The 7,690-nt window shown below is 45.3% G+C and overlaps 1 pseudogene; it reads left to right on the forward strand.

The window, feature by feature from the left end:
* Positions 1 to 1,955: 1,955 nt before the first annotated feature.
* Positions 1,956 to 3,897, forward strand: LOC108299694 (annotated as a pseudogene).
* Positions 3,898 to 7,690: the final 3,793 nt, after the last annotated feature.

The following is a 7,690-nucleotide window of genomic DNA, read 5'->3' on the forward strand; positions in this document are numbered from 1 at the left end:
AAAAAAAAAAAAAAAAAAAAAAAAAAAAAAAAAAAAAAAAAAAAAAAAAAAAAAAAAAAAAAAAAAAAAAAAAAAGATGAAGTACAAATGCCTAAGGGGTTTTACCCTCCTTCAAAAAATGTGTAATTACACAAATAATGCATGAATAAATTCTACTGAGAAAACACATCACTTCAGGCCAGACGCAGTGGCTCACACCTATAATCAATCCCAGCACTTTGTTTGGTTGAGGCGGGTGGATCACCTGAGGTCGGGAGTTTGAGACCGGCCTGGCCAACATGGTGAAACTCCTTCTCTGCTAAAAATATAAAGAATTAGCTGGACATGGCAGTGCATGCCTGTAATCCCAGCTACTCAGGAGGCTGAGACAGGAAAATCGCTTGAACCCAGGAGGCAGAGGTTGTGGTGAGCCAAGATTGCACCACTACACTCCAGCCTGGGCAACAAGAGCAAAACTCCGTCTCAAAAATAAAAAAAGAAAAGAAAATACATCACTTCAGATTTAACTGCTATGTTGGTTAGCTTGTGTTTTATTGTAACAGAACACCTGGCTGACAATAGTTTAAGAAAAAAAAGCTTTTAAATTTCTCAGGTAACAAGAAGTTTGGAGGTAAACAGTTTCTGCTTCGGAAAAGCAAGAAGATATCAAGATGCTAGTTGGGCCAGGCTTACACCTATAATCCCAGCAGGTTGGGAGGCTGAGGCAGGAGTATTACTTGAGCCTAGGAGTTTAAGACTAGCCTTGGCAATATAGTGAGACCCCCATCTCTATAAAAAATTTAAAAATCAGCCAGGTGTGGTGGCACACACTCATGGTTTCCGCCACACGAAGCTGAGGCAGGAGGATGGGTTGGGCCCAGGAGCTTGAGGCTGCAGTGAGCTATTATGGCACCACTAAACTCCAGCCCGAGGGACAGAGCAAGATTCTGTCTCAAAAAAAAAGGCCAGGTATGGTGGTTCATGCCTGTAATCCCAGCACTTTGGAAGGCTGAGGCAGGCGGGTCACCTAAAGTTGGGGGTTTGAGACCAGCCTGACCTACTAAAAAAAATACGAAATTAGCCGGGCATGATGGCACATGACTATAATCCTAGCTACTCAGGAGACTGAGACAGGAGAATTGCTTGAACCCGGGAGTCAGAGGTTGTGGTGAGCCCAGATTGTGCCACTGCACTCCAGCCTGGGCAACAAGAACAAAACTCTGTCTCAAAAAAACAAAACAAAAAAAAAAATTAAGATGCTGGGCTGATGTCTCTATGTTTCTCCTGACCTTTATCTTTTTTCTTTCTTTCTTTCTTTTTTATTTATTTATTTATTTTTTTTTAGATGGAGTCTTGCTCTGTCACTCAGGCTGGGGTGTGGTGGCACAATCTTGGCTCATTGCAACCTCTGCCTCCTGGGTTCAAATGATCCTCCTGCCTCAACCTCCCAAGTAGCTAGGACTACAGGCATGGGCCACCAGGCCTGGCTAATTTTTGAATTTTTAGTAGAGACAGGGTTTCACCACATTGGTCAGGCTGGTTTCAAACTCCTGACCTCGTGATCTGCCCGCCTCGGCCTCCCAAAGTGCTGGGATTACAAGCATGAGCCACTGCACCCAGCCTCTCCTGTCCTCTTCCTCTGGATCACAAGATAGTTGCCATAACTCCAAGATTCACATTTCCAACAACTCTATTCCAAGGCAAAAAGCAAAGGGAGAAGCAGAACTCTTTATCTTCATCTACTATACTCTGTTCTGTTATTAAAACAACAACAACAAAAATACTTCTTTTTAAAAGTTTTTTTTTTATTTTTAAAAAGACAGGGTTTCACCATGTTGGTCAGGCTGGTCTTGAACTCCCAACCTCAGGTGATCCGCCCACCTTGGCCTCCAAAGTGCTTGGATTACAGGTGTGAGCCACCACGCCCGGCCAAAAAAATACTTCTTAAAAGTCAACAGCAGTTTCCGTGCTCTGGTTCTGCCATGTAATCCAACAAGGATGGAGATGAGCTCTGTATCAATATCTCCCTCAAGGCCATCCAGAACACCCAGCCCAACGGGGCACTCCACCTCCTGGAGAAGGCACAGTCGCTATACCCGACACCACGAGTTTGCGCCCTGATGGAGTCCCTCAATCAGGAACCACAAACTGCTGGTGACCAACCCAAATCCACAGATGCAACCCATGCCGCCCACAGGAAAGCAGGCGGGACTGAAGTCCCCCAGGCCAATGGTAAAGCTGGAGAAGAAGAGAGCACCAAAGGCTACACTGCAGAACAAGTTGCAGCTGTGAAGAGCGTCAAGCAATGTAAGGATTACTATGCGATCCTGGGGGTGAGCAGAGGGGCCTCAGATGAGGACCTGAAGAAGGCCCTCAAATTCCACCCAGAAAAGAACTGCACCTGATGCCACTGAAGCTTTCAAAACCATTGGCACAGCATAAGTGATACTCAGCAATCCGGAGAAGAGGAAGCACGAAGACCGGGCGCGATGGCTCATACCTGTAATCCCAGCACTTTGAGAGGCCAAGGTGGGCGGAAAAATCAGCCAGTTTAAAACCAGCCTGGCCAATATGGTGAAACCCTGTCTCTACTAAAAATACAAAAATTAGCCGGGCGTGGTGGCTCACGCCTGTAATCCCAGCTACTCAGGAGGCTGGCAGGAGAATTGCGTGAACCTGGTAGGCAGAAGTTGCAGTGAGCTGAGATCGAGCCACTGCACTCCAGCCTGGGTGACAGAGCAAGACTCTGTCTCGAGAAGAAAGGAAAGAAAGGAAGAAAGGAGGAAAGAAGGAAAGGAAAGGAGAGAAAGAGAAGAAGGAAGGAAGGAAGGAGGGAAGGAGGAAACAGTATGACCACTTCAGCGATAACAGGAGGCAGGCAGCCCGGCCCAGCTACGGGCATGGGGACTTCCACCATGGCTTTGAGGCCGATATCTCCCCTGAAGACCTCTTCAACATGTTCTTTGGCGGTGGCTTCCCTTCTAGTAAAGTCCACATCTACAGCAATGGCCACATGTGCTATACATACCAGTAAAGGCAGGACCGCAGGGAGAACCAGGGTGACGGTGGACTAGGGGTGTTTGTGCAGCTGATGTCCATCCTCATCCTGATCCTCGTGTCAGTTCTCAGCCAGCTCATGGTCTCCAGTCCACCCTACAGTCTGAGCCTAAGACCATCTGTGGGCCACATCACAGGTGAGTCACTGACCACCTGAGTGTCATTTACTATGTAGCAGACACTTTCTCCAAGGAGTACACAGGCTCCAGTCTCAAAACAGTCAAACCAAATGTGGAAGATGATTATATCACCAACCTCTGGAACAACTGCTGGAAGGAGAAGCAGCAGAAGGAAGGCTTTCTGTACTGGGACCGCTACTTTGGTGACACAGATATGTACCACAAAGCACAGAAGATGGGCACCCCCTGCTACAGCCAACTGTCAGAGGTGCAGGCAGGCCTCCCTGCATGGATAATCCAGGGCCAGCGACGCCACCGAGGTCCAAACTATGAAATCCCTGGAGAATTTTTGGTGACATGCACTGAGCCAAGGTGATGGACTGTATATTTAAGGAAAGACATACAAAGAAACAAAATTAGGCTGGGTGCAGTGGCTCATGCCTGTAATCCCAGCACTTTGGGAGGCCAAGGCAGGCAGATCACCAGGTCGGGAGGTCAAGACCATCCTGGCTAACATGGTGAAACTCTGTCTCTACTAAAAATACAAAAACTTAGCTGGGCATGGTGGCGGATGCCTGTAGTCCCAGCTACTTGGGAGGCTGAGGCAGGAGAATCGCTCGAACCCAGGAGGGGGAGATGTCAGTGAGCCAAGATCGTGCCACCGCACTCCAGCCTGGGTAGCACAGTGAGACTCTGTCTTGAAAAGAAAAGAAACAAAATTAAAATGGAATTGGAAGCCGAAAAAAAAAAAAAAAAAAAAAACAGCAGACTAGGTCACACTCCTACCCCTAGACAAAACACAGGCAAAGGGGAGTGGTATAAGCATCCTTGGCTTAGATCAACCAGGGTTTGACACCTGGACCTACCTTCCCTGAGCACAATGTTGCCCTTTGATACCTGATCAGGATTTGAGTTGTTAGCATTAAAGATCTGGGTGAGGGGCAACAGCTGTTATTAAGCAACCAGTAGTGTCTACCACAACTGAAGCCTCTCTGACCACCTCCCAAATCTTGGGCCTCCTCCCACTTCCCCAGAGCAAATCATTATTACCAGTTTGATGTATGTTATTCCAAACTTTGCATTTGTACATAAGCATATACACAAAATACCATAAAAGACATGGGGCATTTAATATACTTTTTTTTTTTTTTGGAGGCGAAGTTTCGCTTTTTCCGCCCAGGCTGGAGTGCAATGGCACAATCTCAGGTCACTGCAACCTGCAACCTCCACCTCCCAGGTTCAAGTAATTCTCCTGCCTCAGACTCCCAGACTAGCTGGGATTACAGGTGGGCGCCATCACACTGGCTAATTTTTGTATTTTTAGTAGAGACGGAGTTTCACCATGTTGGCCAGGCTGGTCTGACCTCAGGTGATCCACCCGTCTCGGCCTCCTAAAGTACTGGGATTACAGGTGTGAGCCACCACACCAGGCTTTAATAGACTTAATAATAGTGTATGTGGTGGTGGGTGGTGGGGTGGGTAAACATCCCATCCTACTCTGGGCATTTTTCTGCAATTTGCTTCATTACTCAATAATAGGTCTCAGCAATCTCTCCACACCAATAACTATTGATCTATTCTGTCTTTTCAACTGCTGCTTAGGATTTCCTAGCATGGACACATCACACTTTATTTAGATACTTCCCTATGGATAGCATCTTGGGTTATGTTCCTAGCAGTTTCTAAGTACATCTGTGGATAAAGACAGAGGATGCTCCCTTTGCCCCTCAGATCCATCCTTGTCTGCTCTGTGTCCAGGTTGCTGATAACATGACCTGACTCCCTCACTTTTTGGCATCTGGTTGGATGAAACCGATGTGAGTGGCAGGAAGTCAAAGGGTGAAAGAGAGAGAACTTGGAGTGTTGATTCCCCTGGCTCACTTCCTACCACACTGTAGGTTGGCAGTGGCTGTATGTCTCTTGCAAAGGTCACAGGTCCCGTTAGGGTCCTGTCCTAAAGCTAAAGCTCTCGGGGTGTTCCTGTATCTGCCCTTGTTCCCTTGCCCCTTCAGGCCCAGGGGTAGCAGCACCTCCTGCTACTGTTAGACCAAAGTGCTTCGACAGCCCCTGTTGATTTTCTTACTTTCTCCAAATAGCCTCTCTATTAAGCTCTTTTTGACTCTACCATTTTTGTTGTTTGTTGTTGTTGTTGTTTTGAGATGGAGTTTTGCTCTTGCCACCCAGGCTGGAGTGCAATGGCACAATTTTGGCTCACCGCAACCTCCGCCTCCCAGGTTCGAGCAATTCTCCTGCCTCAGCCTCCTGAGTAGCAGGGATTGTAGGCATGCGCCACCATACCCGGCTAATTTTGAGTTTTTGTTAGAGACAGGGTTTCTCCCTGTTGGTCAGGCTGGTCTTGAACTCCTGATCTCAGGTGATCTGCCCGCCTCAGCCTCCCAAACTGCTGGGATTACAGGCATGAGCCACGCACCAGCCATTTGACTACCTTTTCAGTGTGCTGGCTGCTTCCTGCTGGATTCGGACTGATGGAGCTAATTCCGTCCAGTTAAAAGGGCAAGAACAATGAGGACCACAACCGTTCAATTTTGGAGAGCTTTAGTTGACCCCCAGTTTGTCTCACTGTTTCTCCCAGCATCTCCCCTTCCTAGCTCTGGCTTTATGTCCTCTCTATCGCTTGGTCCTTATAAACAGCATCCCAGATGGCCCCTACCCCAGATCTGTCTGGTCCCTGTGCCTCTACTCTGTATACTACCCCATAGGCATGCTATGCTCTCTCCCATCTAGACTGAACTGTCTTCAAGTGGGGAACTCACAGGGATCTTCAATTGACTACTAAATCAGAACCAGAAAATACTATCAGTTCTAATAGAGCAGAAACAGGAAAATGCATGTGATCCCCAACTACAAAAATATCCCCCAGAAAAATGATAAGCGCCCAAAAGCTTCCCATCACCCCTCGAAGCTCTCTAATACCTTACCTCATACCTCCTCTTAAGCTCAACCCTAAGTACTTTAGGCTCCAAGATTAGTTTAGCAACCAGTCAACAAATTTCCAGAACTCCCCGCCTAGTTGTTAAGAATACGGGCTTTTCAGCAATTTCTCATCTGGGTGTATACCCCAAGGAGATGAAATCACCACCTCATAAACACATCTGCACTCCCATGCTCATTGAAGCATTATTCACAAAAGCCAAGATATGGAAACAACCTAGATGTTATCTATGGACAAATTAATAAAGAAAATATAGTTTGTAAATACACACACACACACACACACACACACACACACACACATAGAGGAATATTATTCAGCCTTAAAAAAGGAGATCCTTTCAATTTGTGCCAGAACATAGATGAACTGGAAAACATGTGCTAAGTGAATTAAGCCAGAAATAAAAATATACGTGATCTCACCTATATGTGAGTTTAAAAAAGAGCTCAAATACACAAAGAGAGAATAAAACAGTGTTTACCATGGCAAAGGGGAGGGGGAGAGGAAATGGGGACATGTAGGTCAAAGGACACAAAAGAGCAGATATGTGGGATGAACACATTTAGAAATCTAATGTACGACATAGGGCTAAGTTAAAATCGCATTGCTTTGAAATTTGTGTTAACTAAGTAGATTTTAGCTGCTCTTGTCACAAAAAAAGTAACTGTGAGATGATAGATATGTTAATCTGCTTCACTATAGTAACCATTTTACTATCTATATCTGAATTCTATAACATCATGTTGTAAACCTCAAAGATACACAATAAAAATTATTTTTAAAGAAGAATATGAGCTAAAAAGTCAGATAAACCAAGGTTCAAATTTTAATCCCACCACTCAGCAGCTGAGATGCCTTATGAAAGCTATTCAACTCTGTGCCTCAGCTTCCTCATTTGCATAATTGAAATTATAAAATTACCTCATAAAGGCCAGGCAAGGTGGCTCACGCCTGTAATCCCAGCACTTTGGAAGGCTGACACAGGTGGGTCACCTGAGGTCAGGAGTTCAAGACCAGCCTGGCCAACATGGTGAAACACTGTCTCTACTAAAAATACAAAAATTAGCTGGGTGTGGTGGTAAGTGCCTGTAACCCAAGCTATTTGGGAGACTGAGGCAGGAAAAGCACTTTGAGTCTGGGAGGCGGAGATTGCAGTGAGCCAAGATAGCGTCATTGCACTCCAGCCTGAGCGACAGAGCGAGAGACTGTCTCAAAAAAATAATAATAATAAAATAAAATTACCTCATAGGATCATTTCAAAGATTCCATAATATATCTAAAAGATTTTAACAAAGTGCCTAGTTCACAGAGAACCCTCCATAAATGGTAACAGATATGTTTTTTTCCTCCCACACCTCCATATAAATTGCTGTGGGAGGAAAAGAAGACATGGGTCTTACCTCCAAGGAGCCTGCAATCTACTTTGGAAGATGAAACGAACATTCTTACAATAATGAACAGCACAGATGACCCTATATTTTTAAGTGGTAAATTATCTGATATAAGCTTATAAGCTATAGTGAAGCAGTATTGGAACTATCTTTTCCACATACTTGTTCGCTCTCTTTTTTTTTTTTTTTTT

Source organism: Cebus imitator, unplaced genomic scaffold (assembly GCF_001604975.1).
Source record: "Cebus imitator isolate Cc_AM_T3 unplaced genomic scaffold, Cebus_imitator-1.0 Scaffold23, whole genome shotgun sequence".
NCBI classification, from domain to species: Eukaryota; Metazoa; Chordata; class Mammalia; order Primates; family Cebidae; genus Cebus; species Cebus imitator.